Source organism: Octopus sinensis, linkage group LG26 (genome assembly GCF_006345805.1).
Source record: "Octopus sinensis linkage group LG26, ASM634580v1, whole genome shotgun sequence".
NCBI lineage: Eukaryota > Metazoa > Mollusca > Cephalopoda > Octopoda > Octopodidae > Octopus > Octopus sinensis.
The window spans coordinates 5,868,392-5,889,916 of NC_043022.1; the positions used below are offsets into that span (position 1 = coordinate 5,868,392).

General features: G+C 40.3%; 1 protein-coding gene across 2 annotated transcripts in view; it reads left to right on the plus strand.

The window, feature by feature from the left end:
- The first annotated feature begins 562 nt into the window (after window positions 1-562).
- The window catches only part of LOC115224716 (rap1 GTPase-activating protein 1), a 364,275-nt gene continuing 343,312 nt past the window's right edge, over window positions 563-21,525 (plus strand). The window contains exon 1 of one of the 2 annotated variants that reach the window (XM_036513712.1): window positions 563-754. The gene's annotated coding sequence lies outside the window, so the exon portion shown is untranslated. The remainder of the gene's footprint in view (window positions 755-21,525) is intronic. The other variant, XM_036513711.1, reaches the window with a different exon arrangement.

Here is a 21,525-nt window from a genome sequence, read left to right on the forward strand (position 1 = left end):
GTATGAAGTCTAGACATTTTTGTGTGGGTCCATAAAAACATGCAGAAAATGTCTGAGAATGTGTGTGTGTGTGTGTGTGTGATAGGGAGCAACATGAGGTTGGATGTTATTGGAAAGGAAAAGTGGAAGGAACGGAAGGAGGGAAGAGAAGCGAAACAAACAACAAGACTGGATCCAACTGACAACGGTCAATAAACGAGAGAGCGTTGTGTTGGCTGGCAGCACCTCACTGCAACAGTCTTTGACAGTCAAACACGTCTCCTCCTCCTCCTCCACACTGTTGTGCCTGCATTCTTCTCTCTCTCTCTCTCTCTCCTCTCGTTCTCCCGTTCCCACCCAGCCACCCACCCCTTCCCACCAGTTACATATTTCGACTGTTGCCTTCTCTCCGCTGCTATTGTCATTGTCAGCCAGCAGTAGTGCTACCTCCGCTGCCGACAACGCCGCCGCCACCACCACCACTGCCTCTGTGATGCTCAGTACCGCTGCAGCTACTGCACATCCTACTGCTGCTTCTGTTGATACTACTACTACTACTACTGCTGCTGCTGCCAACCAACGGAATGGACATTCCCTTACAACACAGTCTCCCGAGCAGGTGGCTGTCTGCTTAGGAATGTCGGCATCTTCGACTGGGTGCAGTCTGCTCTCTATGACAACCACACTGACTTCCTTGTCGAGAGAATACCTCCAGCACTGGTGACACTCTCTTCCTATCTCTATATCCGCCCATTTAGCCACCCTGACACCACAGGTAAGCAAACTTTCTAACCGTGTTCTCACACACCCCACCAAACACCAACACCACCACCTTCACCACCTCCACGTTTCTCTATCAACAAATAACACACACACACACATCACGGTAAATAAGAAATATTAGTCACCTAAACACATACTGCTTCAATTCTTGACTCACCTCTTTCCTTATACTCTCTCTCTCTCTCTCTCTCTCGCTCTCTCTGTGATGGTCATGGTGGGAGGGATGGTGGCGGCGTTGATTCCGATGCGATCCAAATTAACAATGGCATTCCTTTCTTCTCTTTATCTATAGATGTGGAAATTAACGTGCAAACTCCGATGATGTGCACACTCAAATGCTGGCATATTTTACACGCACACACATATACACATGCACACATGCATATGTATATATATATACATATAATATATACACACATGCACATATATATTTATGAAAGTATGCTTGTATAATAAATGTTTATATGTAACTATATTTGCATGTGTGTGTGTATATATATGTAAAGTTAACTCTCTTATATTTATGGATCATGTGTGTGTGTGTGTGTGTGTGTGTGTATATATGTAAAGTTAACTCTCTTATATTTACGGATCATGTGTGTGTGTGTGTGTGTATATATATGTAAAGTTAACTCTCTTATATTTACGGATCATGTGTGTGTGTGTGTGTGTGTGTGTGTGTATATATGTAAAGTTAACTCTCTTATATTTACGGATCATGTGTGTGTGTGTGTGTGTGTGTATATATGTAAAGTTAACTCTCTTATATTTACGGATCATGTGTGTGTGTGTGTATATGTAAAGTTAACTCTCTTATATTTACGGATCATGTGTGTGTGTGTGTGTGTGTGTGTATATATGTAAAGTTAACTCTCTTATATTTACGGATATATATATATATATATATATATTTGAATACATGTTTGTATGTGAGTGAGATTGTGAATATGTTGATGATGATGATGATGATGATGATGATGATATTTCATCAACAGCAACTCGTGTGGCATTGTCAACAGTAGAATTTCTGTCTTCCATTTGCCCACATGTAGGAACATTCATTCACGCTTACGCATACATGCATGTATATATGTGTGTATGGTATGTGTGTTTGTTGTAGTACATGTCGTATATGTATGTATGTGTAATATATATATATATATCTATTATATATGTGCGAATATATGTTTGTGTATATGTGTACATTGTGTGTGTATTTATTCATCTGTAGTTATTTATTATGTATGTATGTATTCATGTTCATATACCTTTGTATGTGTGTATATAGATAGATGGATAGACAGATAGACAGACAGATAGACAAACAGACAGATAAACAGATTGATAGATAGATAGATAGATAGATAGACAGATAGATAGACAGATAGATAGATAGATAGATAGGTAGGTATGTAGGTAGATAGATAGATAGATAGAAAGATACGTAGGTATGTAGGTAGATAGATAGATAGATAGATAAATAGATAGAAAGATAGATAGATAGATAGGTAGGTATGTAGGTAGATAGATAGATAGATAGAAAGATACGTAGGTATGTAGGTAGATAGATAGATGGATGGATGGATGGAGTGATTGATTGGATGATAAAATCTGTATATTAAGTATACTCACGCATAAATGAATATAGACAAACACACACACACACACACCACACACACACACACACACACGTGTCTATTTTATCAAGGTGTTTCTCATGAAAAGTACACAGCATCTGGCATAATTCCACAGCTATTCCCTTCCATAGGTATTTCAGAGGGCTTTATACAGCTTTATATGCATATACATACATACATACCTACCTACATATATATATATATATATATATATACATACACACACACACATACATACTTGTGCAGTATCCTATTCCTTCATGTGTGTGTGTGTGTGTGTGCATGTGCGTGTCTGTGTTAGAACACCTCTCTTACAAACTTGCATTGTTCTCCCTCTTCTTCCTCCCCCCCCACACCTGCATCATTGTGTTGTTTCCCTGTTTTTATTGATCCCTTTTCCCTCTCTTGTTCCACATCTTGCCCCCTATTTCGCCCCCTTCCTCTTCTAATTACCATCAGCACTTCTGCCAGCCAAGTCTAACAAGAGAATCTCTTTCTCCCTCCCTCTCTCTTTCTCTCTTACTCTCTCTTTCTCTCTTACTCTCTCTCTCTCCCTCTCTCTGGTCGATGGACCTGCTATCAAACAAATATAAAAAGAAATAGCAGCCAAACTTCCCTCAAAGCTCTACCCAACCCTGTTTATTTTTCATGCTGTATGTTTCTCTATCTAGATAGACTTTTCCACAAACCAGACATGATGGTCACAGCCTGATTGGTTTTGATCAACAAGCTCTGCTGGACCAGGAATGACTCGGGTTTAAATAACAGCAACAACATTGACACTAAATTGCTGTTGTTCTTGTTTGTAGGGAGGGAACGACCCTTTAGATATATATATATGTACTTCTTTCTTTCTTTCTTTCTTTCTCTCTTTCTTTCTTTCTTCCTTTCTCTCTTTCTTTCTTCCTTCCTTTCTTTCTTTCTTTCTTTTTTCCTCCCTTCCTTTCTTTCTTCCTTTTTCCTTCCTTCCTTCCTTTCTTTCTTTCCTTCTTTTCCTTCTGTTCTTCCTTCCTTTCTTCCTTCCTTCTTCCTTCCTTCCTTCCTTCCTTTCTTTCTGCCCCCCCCCTTTCAGATTCTACTAAATTAATTCATTTATTCAATTCCTCTCTCATTTTCCATTCAACTTTCTCCATTTTGTTTCGAAACATCTTTTATTCAGTTCTAAAATGTATTTTATTGCATGTTCTTGTTGTTGTTGTTTAACCCAAGGCCAACTCTGAATGAACAGGCCTACAATGAAAGGCATTCCAGCCTTGGCCATCCTGTCATTTTGTATACTTGTGCAGAGCTACATTATCCACTGAGTCTTTTCCTTTCCCCAAGATGGTAGGATGCAATTAGAGGGTGATCTGGCTGCTATTTCTAACAAGCTGAATGACCCTATACAAGCTTGCTACTCTGTTGCAAATTTCTTTCAAAGTCCAGATGTGTTGTTGTTATGGTTTAGCCCCAGGTGAACCATGATCAGGCATTTCAGTGAACAAGATGCTACAGCCATGACCATCACCACCACCACTCACGAGGATTATATTATCAAATGTGTCCTGTTTTAAGGTAGATGGATTTGTGATTTGAGTAAGATTTAGCTGCTATTTCTCACAGGTCAAGAGACTAACATGTATTTTTTTTTAATTAATTACTTAGGTGTTGATGGGTGGTCCCTTTTTGGGGTTCTAGTGTACTGATGTTGTGTTCTGTTACAGTCTACACATCACTAACAGCTGAGCCTATACATAGTAACTCGACATGCTAGAAATAGCAGATAACACATTGAACAAAATAATCCTTGACATATGAATACACCAGCTGGTCATGGTTGGAATGTCTGTGATCACAGGTTTGCTCAATCAGGTTATATGTTCAGTAGATAAAGCAACACTGCTAAATCTCCAGGAAGTGGTAACCGAGAAAAACTCAAACAAAACCCCTACCTGGATCACTACCCTAAAACCCTGGTTGTAGGTTTTCCCTGACCTTTCAAGGTCCTGGAAAGGTTACACCAATGGTTCTCAACCATTAAAACACCCACTTCCTCTGCTTTATTCTATAGACTGTTCGTGCACTTTTTCTCCACTTTTTCTGATGAGTTTTCTTGCACTTCAGCATTGTATACAATAAGTTCCTCATCATCATCATCATCATCATCATTATTATTATTATTATTATTATTATTAAAGGTGGTGAGCTGGCAGAATCATTAGCATGCTGGATGAAATGCTATGTTATGTTCTGAGTTCAAATTCCACTGAAGTCGACTTTACATTTCCTCATTTTGGGGTTGATAAAATAAGTACCAGTTGAACATTGGAGCCGATGTAATTGACTTTATCCCGTCCCCCAAGCTGCCCTTGTGGCAAAAATTTGAAATCATTACTATTATTATTATTATTATTATTATTATTATGTTGATTCTACATGACCCCTAAAAAGTCAGGATGGTCACAGTTGGAGCGTTATTGATTATAGGTCTGCTTGAGTCAGGGATGACTTAACAGCTAAACTTTTGAAACCTTATGAAATCCCTTATAATTCACTGAATTCCCCACAAAATCCCATTATCATTATCATCTAATATCTGTTTTCCATGCTGGTAAGGGTTGGACAATTTGACAGGGGCTGTTTGACAGGTTGACAGTTTGACAGTTGGACAGTGTGAAAAGTTCCAGTTGTCTGTGTTCATTTGGCATCTACGACTGGATGGCCTTCCTAATGCCAAACACTTTACAGAGTGTTTTAGGTGCACACACACACACACACACAATGGGCTTCCAGGCAGTTTCCGTCGGCCAGATCCATTCACAAGGTTTTGGTCAGCCCAGGGCCCTAGAAGAAAACACTTGCCTAAAGTGATGCAGAGTGGGACCAAAACTGGAACAATTTAGTTTGGAAGTAAACTTCTTTACCACGTGACCCTACGTCCACCTTGCCTAAATATCAGTCAAAAAATGGGTGGAGGTGGGCATGGATAAGTCCAACCAAACCTCTCCCTCATAAGATCCATCCCTTCCTGACTGTTAAATTATCAAACATGACTCCTATCGTCAACCCTCAACTTGCTTTTGAAACACAATCCCTTCTTCCTTTCTCCCAGAGTCTACTCACCAATTCTGATTACATTTCTTCCAAATCTAGATGGCCACCACAAAAACTCGGTAACAACGGAACCAAGACAATCCACCTTCAACTGCAATATTAGAGATTGCTTTCTTTTAGTCTGAACCACTTTCAAAGGGGGTGGCCCTGGTGCCTAGGGATTCCTTTGAAGACCTGCTCAAATGGGAGGAATCAGTGGTTAGAGTGTTCGGATCACAATCAGGAGGTAGTGAGTTCGATTCCTGGATCAGGCTGTGTGTTGTGTTCTTGAGCAAGACACTTTACTTCACGTTGCTCCAGTTCACTCAGCTGTAGAAATGAGTTGTGCCAAGCTGTATCGGCCCCTTTGCCTTTCCCTTGGATAACATCAGTGGTGTGGAGAAGGGAGGCTGGTATGCATGGGCAACTGCTGGTCTTCCATAAGCAACCTTGCCTGGACTTTTGCCCCGGAGGGTAACTTTCTAGGTGCAATCCCATGGTCATTCATGACTGAAAGTGGTCCTTACCCTTTTAGGTGGAATCACAACAGCTGATATTTAAAATGTAAATTGAGGTCTGGAGGAAGAATGTGAATTCCAGGGTGCAGATGAGGAAAAACTTTAGCACGGGGATCGGTAGAGACAATCAAAGTGATGAGAGGAAGGAAAGAAAAGGACATTGGATGGATGTGGGTGGAGGATGTACTCATTGGAGGAGGAGGAGGAGGAGCAGAGATGGCGGTTATAGTAGTGATCTTGATTATAGCAGTAGTAGTGGTTGGTGGTGGTAGTAGTTGTAGTAGTAATAGTAGTAGTGAAGGCAGCAGCAATAGTTGTAGTAGTAGTAGTTGAAGAAACAAAGAGGAAATACAGTACTAGATATGGCGTTTTGTCTACACCTTATTTAATCCTCATGGTCCCATCACAGTGATAGGGATATGACATGGATGGATCAGGCCACAGGCAGTTACCCTGGATGCTAAGTTCTTAGGGGCACAAAATTTCATGTATTCTCTTAGCAGTCCTTATTTTGCCCAAAGTACTGGCCACTACCCATACTACGCCACTGCCCATACTACGCCACTACCCATACTACGCCACTGCCCAGTTTATCTGCCCACCCCTCTTACTATTAGAAATGCTGGTTTGAAATGTTTATGTACCAATGGGACTGTCCCCTCTGTGTATGCAGCCCCTCAATGTTGAGCTTAGGTTTTCTTTTGATCTTTAGGGATGGTCATTAGCTGATCTAGGCTGGAGTGTGTTCAGGACCTAAATATCTTCAGGATGCAATTTCCTGCAGGGTTCGACCTCAATGATCTTTTCTACACACATTTGGGTGACATTAAAGCCAAAAACCCACGACAAATAAACATCTGCAAACCTTAGAAAACATTACACCCTGTCACATTAAACAGTTTATATCTGTTGCCTTTTTTTGTGAGTCATACGACTCCGGCAACAACATGTCTTATGTCTCACGAAAGCACATCTCAACATTTCTGTCAACCCATATGGGTCCTTCCAACTTCATGTTAATTGTCCTTTATTAAAAACATTGTTTCTTCTTCTCTTTGAGCCAAACACACACACACACCAATGAAGGATCTTGTACATGGTTACTCAACCAGCAAGAAACAGCAGCCAAACCATTTTTTAAATGACTCCCTAACAACATGTAAAGGGAGAGAGTGGTAGTAAATGAATGGGGGGGCAGTAGTATGTAGTGTATTGCTACGTTCACCATTTTTTGTTGATTCCCTTCTTCTCCAGGCAGAGGACCTTTGCACCATTCTGGTGACAACCCTTCGACCCATGGCTCTGTTTTCGGTTGTTCTTGCTGGCCAGAGTTTTACGAGGTCAGAGTGCAAATCCTCTCTCAACCTTTTTTAGTCACCTTCTACAACACAAATGTCTGTTCTTTGACATGCTGGTCCCCACACAGAATGTATGTAAATGTATGTGTAAATATTTATACATATGTGTAGTAGTAGTAGTAGTAGTGGTGGTGGTGGTGGTGGTGGTGGTGGTGGTGGTGGGTGGTGGTGGTGGTGGTAGTAGTGGTGGTGGTGGTGGTGGTGGTGGTAGTAGTGGTGGTGGTGGTGGTGGTGGTAGTAGTAGTAGTAGTATGGGGGAAATGCACAATAACAGAGTGTCACTGCATTTGCCATTTGTTGGTGACTCCCTAATCCTGGTAGACGACACCTTTGCACCATTCTGGTGACAACTGCCCCACCCCCACCCGACTCATGGGTATGTTTGTGGGGGTAGTTGTTGCCAGTGAGGGTTTTATGAGGCTGGTGGGCAAATCCTAGCTGTGCCTCTTTTAGTCACCCTTTACAACACACAGAAGAAATGTTGGGCCCCTTCTTCGGCATGCGCGTCCCCACACAGCACAAAAGGGAGAGACATGCTAGATGAGGTAGTCCGAGATACGCAATTCCCAAGAGAAAGATTCAATGATCATGATTGAAGTACCTTTGATCATAGGCCTTCTCATTCAAAACTGTCCTTGGGCTAAACAGCAAAAGTAATCGTGTTTAATCCAGACATTGTGTTGGTCTGGCAATCACCTTTAAGAAGCCAAAATGTAACAACAGTCCAAATCTATTCGTTAATTAAAATCTTTAATTAATTCGGTGGAAACACTGCGAAATACTGATATACTGCAATATGTAGCCAGGTGTGTCACAAATAGAATTATTAAACGCATGTAAAATACAGAGAGAAATTCTATTTCATTAATTAACTTACAAAGTAACGTTTAATGACATTTTGAAGTGTATTTATATTATAATTTAGATAATTATATTTATAGGTTTTAACTATTTTAATAGATTTGTCAAAAAATATATTTCAATGGGCTTCTTTTTCTGTTTCCGTCTACCAAATCAACTCACAAGGCTTCTGTTGGCCCAAGGCTATACTAGAAGACACTTGCCCAAGGTTCCACGCAGTGGGACTGAACCCAGAACCATGTGGTTGGGAGGCAAGCTTCTTACCACACAGACATGCCAGTTTTGTGATTGATTGCTTTTACTGTAGTTAAGGAGCTCAATCTGCCCTTATGAAAATTTATTTAATCCATGGATAGGACCCTGACCTGTACTACTCTTCTGGGGTCAGAACAGATCTGGGAGTTATGGTAATTAAGGGGGTGACTCCAGAACTCCCCATCTGGAGTTTCAACACCAGAAGCAGTTTAATGTCAAACCCAGGTAATTTTCCCCTGTGGTCAAAAACGAAAACTAGGATGGATACCTTGGAAAATGTTGTTTCAGACACCTTAGGCAAGAACTCAGACAGAATGGTCATGTTTGGAGTGTTTTTGATCAGAGCTTGTTTGGAGATGAATGATGACAACAATGATTTCGTGCTAGCAATAATAGTTTGCATGTGTGCGCGTGTGTGTGTGTGTGTAAGTATGTGTGTGTATGTGCATGTGTGTGTGTGTGTGTAAGTATGTGTGTGTGTAAGTATGTGTGTGTATGTGTAAGTATGTGTGTGTATGTGTGTGTGTGTGTAAGTATGTGTGTGTATGTGCGCGTGTGTGTGTGTGTGTATGTGCATGTGTGTGTATGTGTGTGTGTGCGTGTGTGTGTGTGGTGTGTGTGTGTGTGTACACCTTTCACATCCCCCCCCCTCAACTCAAACTCCGATGTCTTGAAAACAAGTTGCATTAGATCCTATGCAGTATTAGGTATATCAAAAAGAACAGGGTGGGCATGGTCGGGGTGCTTTTGATAACAGAGGTATGTTTGAAGCTGTAACAATAAATACCTACAACGGCAATAACAACAACAGCATCATCGTATCTACGATGCAACAGACCCATTAATATCACCAGATATCACCCAAACAATTCAGTGAAAAGACAGCATTTAGCTTAACAAAAGGTAATATCCTCAGTGTGTGTGTGTGTGTGTATGAGGTGAGTGTGTACGTATATACATGTCTGTATGTGTGTGTGTGTGTTTATATTCACCCTACCTGCACCTACTCTATGTCACATGAATGGAATTCCAATCTCTTCTTACTCTAATAACACTTTTCTCTCTCTCTCTCTCTCTCCCCATCGCCACACACACATATTTGTCTCTGTCTACCTGTCTGTACTTCAATAAATACAGGAAATGGTTCTTGTATTGTAATCTCTATGCAGGTATGTGCATTGTGCATGCATGCACGCACACACATGCATGCATGCATTTAATAGACCTAATACACATAATAGACAATACAGAAAATTATATATATATATATATATATATATATAGGCGCAGGAGTGGCTGTGTGGTAAGTAGCTTCCTTACCAACCACATGGTTCCGAGTTCAGTCCCACTGCATGGCACCTTGGGCAAGTGTCTTCTGCTATAGCCTCGGGCCAACCAATGCCTTGTGAGTGGATTTGGTAGACGGAAACTGAAAGAAGCCCATCGTATATATGTATATATATATGTGTGTGCGTGTGTTTGTGCCCCTAGCATTGCTTGACAACCGATGCTGGTGTGTTTATGTCCCCGTTACTTAGCGGTTTGGCAAAAGAGACCGATAGAATAAGTACAGGGCTTACGAAGAATAAGTGCCAGGGTTGAGTTGCTCGATTAAAGGCGGTGCTCCAGCATGGCTGCAGTCACATGACTGTAACAAGTAAAAGAGTAAAAGATATATATGTATATATATATATACACATACGCACAGGAGTATAACTATTACGTTTCCACACTGGAATATCTGACCCCAAATCACAACCAAGGAATTATATTTGTCTCCCAGTGCAACAGTTTTGTAAACCCCCTGGAATTATTAACTGACTTTGAGCATATCAGGTGACCATGCTGGATGGGGGTAGGGTGGCACAGTACCTTCTAAATCTTATAAAAACCCTGCTGTGGCTAATAATTGTATGGGTGTGAAGTTTGAACCGTAAGGGTGATTGACACCAAGTGAGTGAGGGTGGTGTGGAGGTGCATAGCTTAGTGGTTAGGGATGTTGGACTCGTGAACATAAGATTGTGGTTTCAATCCCTGGAGCAGGTGACACGTTGTGTTCTTGAGCAAGACACTTCATTTCACATTGTTCCAGTCCACTCAACTGGCAAAAGGGAGTCATCCTAAGAGGGACTAGCATCCTATCCAGGTGGGGAATTTATACGCCGTGAAACCAAGAACCTGGTCCTCATGAGTCGGCATAACTCAAGGAGGTAATTTTACTTCTACTGTAGAGTTACATGGCTTAGTGGTTAGGGTGTTGGACTCATGATCATAAGATTGCGGTTTCAATTCCTGGACTGGGCGATGCGTTGTGTTCTTGAGCAAGACACTTTGTTTCACATTGCTCCAGTCCACTCAGCTGGCAAAAGTGAGTTATCCAGCGAGGGACTGGCATCCTATCCAGGTGGAGAATTCATACGGCATGGAAACAGGAAACCGGTCCCTCTGAGCTGGCATGACTGAAGAGGGTGGTTGAAGAGGACGTGTTGCTGTCAGGCATTGTGTTTAGGGTTAGGGCAACACCCTTGGATGATTCAGTTCTGAAGGAGACGAGAGGGAATTTGAAAAGTAGGGACAATGGTCAGTCAATGAAAACTGTGATGTTTATTAGGGATCAGAATCACTGTAGCTATGTCTTTAGGGGCTGGGCATATGGAAATCGGTCTTGCAGTTGACAAACGTGGAGGGATTGCATCGAGGCTGAACAGGGAGGACCCAGGCAGAGTGTAGCTTCAGCATGAGTCCGCAGTGAGTGGTGGTCATATCTGAGGGCCCCTTTCATACTCCTCAACCATGAAGATGGTTGAGTGAAGACCCATGGCTTAGTGGTTAGGGTGTTCAGCTGACAGTTGTAAAGTCATGAGTTCAATTCTCAGTGGCACATTGTGTCCTTGAGCAAGACACTTTATTCCACATTGCTCCAGTACACTCAGCTGGCAAAAGATAAGTTGTACCTGTAATCCAAAGGGGCCAACCTTGTCACATTCCATGTCACACTAAGTCTCCTTAAGAACTACATTAAGGGTACACGTGTCTGTGGAGTACTCAACCACTTGCACATTAATTCCCCAAGCAGGCTGTTCCGTTAATCAGATCAACTGAAACACTCGCCCTCATAAACAACGGAATACCAGTTTATTAGTAACACAATCTCACAATACAGGTTGCCAACCTACCATTCAGCATTCATCAATGGGTGATTTTATTTTTTTGTGTTTGCGTTGTGTTGTTGTTTTGTTTTTGTCCTTTTCCTTGTGTCCGCCAGCACTTTGTGGCATCATTTCTTTGAATGAGATGTCTAATAAGTGTGTTCAATAATATCACTATTGACCTATTGTGGAAAATACTATCTTAAATGGCAGTCTGGCGGTGAAGTAGGTTTGTAGTTTGTAGGTTGAAAATGCAATTTGAAGGAGAAACTAAATTTACAACTACTTCAACACTTACAGATCTGGCCTGGAATTAAATGCAAAGAAAATATCAAAACACACAAATTACAAATCTTGTTTAAAATTTATTTCATTCATTCTTAGGTTTTTCATTGTTCAGTTCTTTTTTTTATTTTTAGATTTGAAATTAGTTTTCTTTTTTTTTAGATTTTTTTTTTAGATTTTTTTTAAAGATTTTTTTTAAAGATTTAGATTAGAAAAAAGTTGTCAGGCTGTTTGTTTGCTATTTTCTTCACTTTTTTTTACTGTTAATTCATTTTTGTAGTAAGATGTTGGTTTCTCAACTCCATGGTTCCGGGTTCAGTCCCACTGCATGGCACCTTGGGCAAGTGTCTTCTACTATAACCTCAGGCATGTGTGTGTGTGTGTATGTGCGTGTGTGTGTACACCTTTCACATCCCCCCCCCCTCAACTCAAACTCCGATGTCTTGAAAACAAGTTGCATTAGATCCTATGCAGTATTAGGTATATAAAAAGAACAGGGTGGGCATGGTCGGGGTGCTTTTGATAACAGAGGTATGTTTGAAGCTGTAACAATAAATACCTACAACAGCAATAACAACAACAACATCGTATCTACGATGCAACAGACCCATTAATATCACAATTGTGAGTGGATTTGTAGATGGAAACTGAAGGAAGCCTGTTGTATATATATATATGTGTGTGTGTGTGTATGTGTCTTTGTGTCTCTGCTTGTTCTCCACTCCCTCTTGAAAACCTATGTTGGTGCAGTTATGTCCCTGTAACTTAGCGGTTCGGCAAAAGAGACCGATAGAATAAGTGCTAGGCTTAAGAAAATAACTCCTGGGGTCAGTTTATTTGACTAGAAATTCTTCGAGGATTGGTGCCCCAGCATGGCCACAGCCTAATAACTGAAACAAGTAAAAGATAAAAAAAAAAAATGGAAAAAAAGTCTTCAAGTTCAATCCAGGCCAAAATTATTTACATGAAAGATGGCAAATACAAACTCCAAGAGAAACACCTATCTAACTGCTTGACCTGCTGGAATCAACAGTTTAATCTCCCTCAGAAGACACCCTGCTGTATTGCTAATTAAATACACCGTCCATATTGTCATCATAATCATCATCATCATCACCACGTGTTTTTAATTTCGGCAATATTAATTTAGAGGAATTTGGTAAAATAAAAATCTGCGCAGGAGTGGCTGTGTGGTAAGTAGCTTGCTAACCAGCCACATGGTTCCGGGTTCAGTCCCACTGCGTGGCATCTTGGGCAAGTGTCTTCTGCTATAGCTCCGGGCCAACCAATGCCTTGTGAGTGGATTTGGTAGACGGAAACTGAAAGAAGCCTGTCGTATATATGTGTATATATATATATATATGTGTGTGTTTGTGTGTCTGTGTTTGTCCCCCTAGCATTGCTTGACAACCGATGCTGGTGTGTTTACGTCCCCGTCACTTAGCGGTTCGGCAAAAGAGACCGATAGAATAAGTACTGGGCTTACAAAGAATAAGTCCTGGGGTCGATTTGCTCGACTAAAGGCGGTGCTCCAGCATGGCCGCAGTCAAATGACTGAAACAAGTAAAAGAGTAAAAGAGAAAAGAGAAAGAGTTGTTGTGTACCTTAGCACTCGATACCTTAAGCTCATCATCATCATCTTCTTCTTCGTTATCATCGTCGTCGTCATCATCATCATCATTATTATTATTCAAGGCAGTGAGCTGGCAGAATCCTTAGCTTGCTGGATGAAATGCTTATCGGTATCTCATCCGTCACTGCGCTCTGAGTTCAAATTCCACCAAGGTTGACTTTGCCTTTCATCTCTTCAGGGTCTAATTAAGTACCAGTGAAACATTGGGGTCAATGTAATCGACTAATCCCTTTCCCCAAAGACCTTGTGCCCCTCAGTAGAAAGGATCATTATTATCATTATCATCATTATTATTATCATTATCATTATTATCATTATTATTATTATTATATTATTATTATTATTATTATTTTATTATTATTATTATTTTATTATTATTGTTATTAAATTTTAGGGTAGAGTTTTAATCGATTGTTATAATGATTTTTTTTTTCATTAATGACTAAAATTAATTTTATTATCTGATTTAATGTTAGCAGTTAGACTTATAGTGGGAAGTAGGGTGGTAAATAGCGCTGGGTGGTAATAGCAGGGGAGAGGGGATTAGTGCCCCCTCGTGTCTTAGTAACTCAATGAATTACCTTTGAACATAGAATGTGCCAAGGCCATTCTTTAGACTTTTGCTAAACTCACATTCCAGAGAAACGATTAAACCTACCTCTACCTCCCTCCCTCGCTCCCTCCATCTCCGTGCAAACCCCTCACCACTACCCTAGGTATTTTCCCTCCGTCCCCCTCCCCTTTCCTCTATAACTTTTCCTCTCTTCAAAGACTTCTTTCTCCAAGTTCTTCATCTTCTTTCTACCTTCTCTTCCTCCTTCCTGTCCTCCAATCCTCCCCCCCCACCACCACCACCACTACTGGCTCTCTCCTTATCCTCCTCCCCTATCCATCTCACCTTTTCTCCCTCGTTCTCCTCCCTCCCTGCTCTTCACCATATATATGTGCATACACATGGACACACACACACACACCACACACACATACACATACATAAAAGTGAGAGAGAGAGAGAGAGAGAGAAAGGTTTGGCAGGAGGGGAGCCCAGTAACTCATTAACAGTCCTGATTAGCCTAATCAATCATGATTCCATTATGGCAACAACAGCAGCAGCAGCAGCACCAACAGCAGCAGCAGTTATTGGAACGGTGTAGATTTGTCTACCAGAGTGCAGTTGCATTGCTTCCTTCCTGCAGCGTGATCGCAGTTGGTTTCGTTCACCAAAGAACTGAAATTATCCAAACTGCAGGAATTAACCGTCTTCTCATTAATATTTTTGTTGTATTTTTCTTAAATCATTTTCCAAAATTAATTGATTTCCTTGCATTTATTCGTTAAAAATGAATATTTCCTTTATTGAGTTTTTATTCCTGTACGTGCGATCAATTATTGTCCACCAGGCCAAACAACACCAGCTTCATTCCTGCATGGCTAATTAGATAATTAGCCAATGGACTGAGCAGTGTTGTTATTGTGTTGTGATTATTGAATTAGGCAAGGATTTGTTGCTACCTTAAGTTGGATTTCTAAAATAAAGAACCTCTTCTAATTCATACTTCAGTGGTTTGGGTGGAATTAAAAAGAACAGAACTCCCCGATGTGTGTGTGTGTGCATGTGTGTGTTTGTTTGTACACACACACACACACACACGCACCTGTACTTCGGTTCCAATCCAATGCAAATTATGGATCCACCATAGGGATGGTCTCAGGTGTGGCATTTGCATAAAAGGAGAACACAGGTGGAGTTTAAAGTTTCCCAACAGTCGTTTCAGCAGCCTGTCTCTGTTGATGAGTAGTTTCACATCAGTCCTTAGCCTGCAGCCATTCAGGGGCCACTGCTTTGCAGGGGTTTAGTCAAACAAACTGGTGATCCCAGTACTTTTTTTTTTTAATCAAAAAGTCTGGTGGTTATTCTGTCAGTCTCATTTTGCTGAATTGCTAACTTACGGGGATGGAGACAGACCCAGGTGTCATGTGATGGGACACAAACACACACACACACACCACACAGATAGATAGATAGACAGACAGACAGATTGATAGATAAAGACAGATAAATAGATAGATATCGATCGATAGATAGATAGATTGACAGACAGACATAGATAGTATAGATAGATAGACAGATAGATATAGAGATAGATAAATAGAGAGAGAGAGAGAGAGAGAGATTGATGGATAAACAGACAGACAGAGAGACTGATGGACAGATAGATAGATAGATACATAGATAGATAGACAGACAGGCAGGTAGACAGACAGATGGACTGATAGCTAGATGACAGTCTTCTTTCAGTTTCCGTTGACCACATCCACTCACAACAAAGCTTCGGTCAGTCCAAGGCTGAGGCAAAAAAGCAATTGGGAAGCAGACACCTGACCACACAGCCACACCTGTGCCTTTCTTCTTTTTTTGCAAAGATGGAGGAGAGCATTGTTTGAAGTAGATCTGGCTGCTAGTTCTAGCACGTCAAATGTTTATATAAAAACTCCAGTTAACAAGCTCCATGTGTGTGTGTGTGTGTAAGTGCACATGTGTGTGTATATGTGTGTATGTGTATGTCTTTATGTTTGTCTCCATCCTCTCCCACCGCTTGACAACTGGTGTTGGTTTGTTTACTTCCTCATAACTTAGCAGTTCAGCAAAAGAGACTGAAAGAATAAGTTAAAAAAACAAAATGGGTTCTGGGGTCAATTTGTTCAGCTATAAACCAGTGCCCCAGCATGGCCACAGTTGAGTAACTGAAACCAGTAAAAGATAAACACATTGGATAACATAGTCCAAGGTATACTATGCCTAGTTAAAAACAATATAAATAATGGAATGGTCATGGTAGGAATGCCTTTAATCATAAGTCTTCTCAATCAGGACTGACCCCAGCTTAAACCACAACTCATGCCTATCCCTTCCTTTTATATCTCTTTGTCCCCTGTTGCCTTCAAATTGATGAATGACCATTAGTTTGAATTAGCTCTGATTTCTTCCCTTGTGGATATGTTAGGGGTCACTTCTTGCACATACATGGACATCTCATCTCATCTTTCTCACCCACTTATTCCTATTGGAGGTGGTGGTCATGGAGGGCAGAGTCCTCGAGCTTTTATTAAGTCCCATCAGAAGCATCCATCTCCAGTTGATCCAAATAGATCCCCCAAGTGAACCCAACCAAGCTCATAGATGTTATCCGACCATCTGGTTCGTGGTCTACCCTTGGTCTCCAACCCAGTGAATCTTTCCTCAGACATCCTTTCCACTTGTCTGTAGTACCATAGCTATGATCTCTCAACTCTGAGGAGCACTAGCTCCATCTTAAGTGCCTTTCTCATCTCCATAGGTGCCGGACTCCACAATGGCTACATACTGTCACCCCTCCTGTTCATAATCTTCATGGACAGGATTGATAAATACACAAGTAAATAAACACTCATTTTCGAAAGATTTATTTCTAGAAACAAAATAATCTTATTCGATGCATTTAAAATCTTAATCTCAGGAACCATTTTCGATTTAAGAATTGTGTCCAATGTGTTCCACAGAGTGTCAAGAATCAGTAACTCAGCAGTGGCATTTGGTGGTTGTTGTCCTGAATGTGCTGCCACACCCAATGCCACCAAATTCCAAGCAGGGGTATAACAAAAGTTTTCCATTAAGAATTTTACGTGTCACCGGCACGCCAGCCTCGCCTGGCCCCCGTGCCGGTGACACGTAAAAGCACCATCCGTTCGTGTCCGTTGCCAGCATTGCCTGGCCCCGTGCCGGTGACACGTAAAAGCGCCATCCGTTCGTGGCCGTTTGCCAGCTCTGTCTGGCACCTGTGCGGGTGGCACGTAAAAAGCACCCACTACACTCATGGAGTGGTTGGTGTTAGGAAGGGCATCCAGCCGTAGAAACACTGCCAGATCTGACTGGGCCTGATGATGCCTTCCAGCCTCACAGACCCCAGTTGAACCGTCCAACCCATGCTAGCATGGAAAACGGACGCTAAATGATGATGATGATGATGATGAATTTGCCATTTTCAATTGGTGGGGTGCACCCCCCAGAATATACGTCCCTGCCACTCAGCATGTTTCAGCAGAGATCTATTTCTCAGTCCATTCATTACAACACTTTGTTAACCTTTAACCGTCAACTGGGTTAATTTCTTCAACTAAAACAACCCTGTGTTGCCAAAGTTCTGTGGCTGGATTCCAGCTAACAACAGCAGCATATTCTTCACCTCCATAGAGGATTCCAATATACGAGTTCAATTATGTTAATGTCCAAAGTCCCCCTCATCACCCATAAAATTAATCCAGAGTTTTAAAAAAAAAATAATTAATGAATAATTGCAGTCTACATAATATTAATATTTAGACAAATTAAGGCAGCAAGCTTAGCAGAATGGTTAGGGTGCCAGGCAAAAGTCTTAGCGGCATTTCATCTGGCCTTTCAAGGTCAATAAAATAAGTACCTATTTCTTTATTACCCACAAGGGGCTAAACATAGAAGGAACAAACAAGGACAGACATAGGTATTAAGTCGATTACATCGACCCCAGTGCATAACTGGTACTTAATTTATCGACCCCGAAAGGATGAAAGGCAAAGTCGACCTCGGCGGAATTTGAACTCAATAAAATAAGTACCAGTCATACACTGGGGTCAATGTAACCAACTTAGTCCTCTCCTGAACTTGCTGGCCTTCTACCAAAATTTGAAACAATATTGAGAACATATGCAAAATTATAACTGCACATTATATGCACCATTATATGCACAGGTATGTTTTATAAGCATTCCTATTCATACCTACATGTGTATATGTATATACAGGTATATATATATGTATATGTAGGTATGTATATTTAACCCGTAGTCTGCGTATATCTGAAGATGCAACAACTGTGCACAGTATATGCATGCATGCATGCATACATACATGCACACAGACGCACGCACGCATGTGCATGAACAGAGCTAGCAATTTTCACATTCCATCACTCTTACTTTCAACACTGCCGCCGCCCAACCACCCCACCCCCCACCACCAGTTATTGATTTCTTGTTATTTATTTTCCGTCTTTCAAACGTTCCATTCCACACTTCGCCTTTCCCCCCCCTCCCTCCCTCCTCCACCCCCTCCCTTTCACTCATCCTCACCCACCCACCACCACCACCACCGCCGCCGCCACCACCATTCCACCGTCAACCTTTCACGTAAACAACTACTATACGTATCTCCTCGTTAACCTCATGTGACTAATTACCAACAATGGAGCTCAATTTTATTATTAACTCAAATTTCTCAAATTCCCATTTTCAAACTGTTTTGCCAAACACTCTCTGTCGGTGCCACAGCGTTTGCCAAAAATTGGCTGCAAACGTTTCTCATATCAGAAATCTTCCATTAAAGTTCAACCATTGAACACAACAACAACAACAGCAACAACAACGGCAACTTTAAGTCCTGCAGTTTCTGTTTGTTTATTCCTGTTTAATGTTTTTTTTTCTTCCCTTTTCACAAAATCTAAAAGAGACGTAGAAGCCACGATGAACGATGATGATGATGATTGTGATGGCAATTGTGTTTCTTGTGTAGTTTGCATTTTAACTGAAAATAAAATTCAAAGCCAAACCTGTCTGCACCTTAGCCAGGTGCTACCATTGTAATACATCCATCTATTAATTTAATTCGTTTAAATTGTTTACAAAGATGCAGTGGAGCAGTGACAAAGAGTACTTAGGTGGTGCTGTTGCCGTTTACTTAAATTGCTAACGATAAAAGGAATCTATCTAATTTTGGTTTAACTACATTTTAATTAATAATTATAATCAGGTTAAGAAGTGTATTGTAAAGTTTGCAACCAGATTTTATTTGAAAGTTCTTTAATCCATTCTTGTAATGTTGTATAAAAGTTACAGGTGTTGTGTATGTGACTGTTCGCTTATCTTGTTGATTGGTTCCATTATGAGATGTTGGCCATACTGGAGCACCATCTTTCAAGGTTGTTGATTGTTGTTTATAACAAACCCAGGACTTAGTTATTCTGATGTTAAGTTTATTGATCTCTATTTATCTGATGGTTGAGTCAAATTATTTTTGGAGAGTGAATTGTCTTTAGTGATGTAAATATAATTAACACTGGTAGGAGCTTCAGTCCGCACACACACACACTGTGTGTGTGTGTGCATGAGTGGGGGGTTGGGGGTGAAAAGTTCCTGGCTTTAAGGGTGTCACGAAAAGCCTGGTTTGAGGCCCAACCTTCTGAGTTCTTTTACAGGGCTTAGAAAAACTAAAGGACAAGTACAGTAAATGTGTGAATCTGGGAGGGGAATATGTTGAATGAAATCATAATTAACTGGTCCTCATCCATTTCTTTTCTTTTGCCCAAAACCAGGAACTTTACAACATCCCCTGTGTATGTGTGTGTGTATGTGTGTGCGTGCATGCGTACACACACACATTTAATGGTGATTGTTGAGACAAAAATGAATACGCATCGCCATAGTAAAGATTGATAATATATTTTCATTTTGGTTGAATCTGTCTCTTCCTTCTCTGATTTTATTGACTTTCACCTGTGCATAAATAGGGTCTTCAGGCAAATTACAGCTTGTGTGTGTGTATGTGTATGTGTGTGTGTGTGTGTGTGTGTGTGTGTGAGAGAGAGAGAGAGAGTTCATAAGATGGTCTACTTAATAGCTGTTAGAAATTCATGTTTCAAGTTTGAGTTAACCCATTAAGTCCCAGAGTAATTAAATTTCTGAATATTACTTTTAAATTTTTACAGATGATTGAAAACAGGTTAAAATGAAAATAATTAATTATTAAAACTCCTTTAGAAATGGAAATACCGGGTGTCCTATAAATAGGACACTGAGACAATGTGATATAGCTTATTTAAGGTTCTCATTTAGTGTCCTATTTATAGGACAGTGGGACTTCAAGGGTTAATTCATGCTTCTTTTAATAATGCTCTATTCCATGGAACTACATGACCATAATATACAGAAATTATCCAAAACAACCACCACACACACATACACACACCAATATTTAATTTTGATGGCAAGCTGGCAGAAACGTTAGCACGCCAGGCGAAATGCTTAGCGGTATTTCGTCTGCCGTTACGTTCTGAGTTCAAATTCCGCCGAGGTCAACTTTGCCTTTTATCCTTTCGGGGTCGATAAATTAAGTACCAGTTACACACTGGGGTCGATGTAATCAACTTCATCTGTTTGTCTGTCCTTGTTTTTCCCCTCTGTGTTTAGCCCCTTGTGGGTAATAAAGAAACAAATATTTAATTTTGTGGTTCAGTACAAAGATGTCTGATCTGCGAATATTTGTTCTTTGAAAGAATCCAGTTTTGTCATTAATAAATTGCTTCGTTGTAATTTTTTAATTTTTGTCTTCATCTCATTTGAATATATTTTACTATAATATTGATTTTTTTTCTGTCTTTTCTAGGTAAGTTCATCTTTGAAATTATTTTACACTCACTTCTTTAAGTCTAAGATGTGGACAACGAGACGATCAGAGGTAAAACAAAATCCATTTTCATTTTATACTCCCTGAATGCAGGCATATATATACATGTACTTATATACATTTATATATATTACGGAGATATACTTGCATAGCAAGTGACCTGATCTGAGATCATGTGCTGGAATGAAAACAATTGCAGCATGGAAGGTGTTTATAAGCCATTTAAGAAACACACAAAAACCGTTAGATTCACTTCAACATATATATATGTATATATATATATATATATATATATATATGTATATACGTTTAAATATTTGTTGTGCAAGATTTTTTATGTGAAGTCGTGTGTTGAAACAGATATTGTTGTATTTAGGAATGGTCATTTTGCCAGTTTAGCCAATAGGAGTGTGACGAAAGAACTCTGGCCGAAATAAGATTAAGATTAATGTAAAAAATAAATAACACTGAAGCAAAGTAACACCAAATATATAGTGCGTGTGTTTTTATTGGCTAAACTG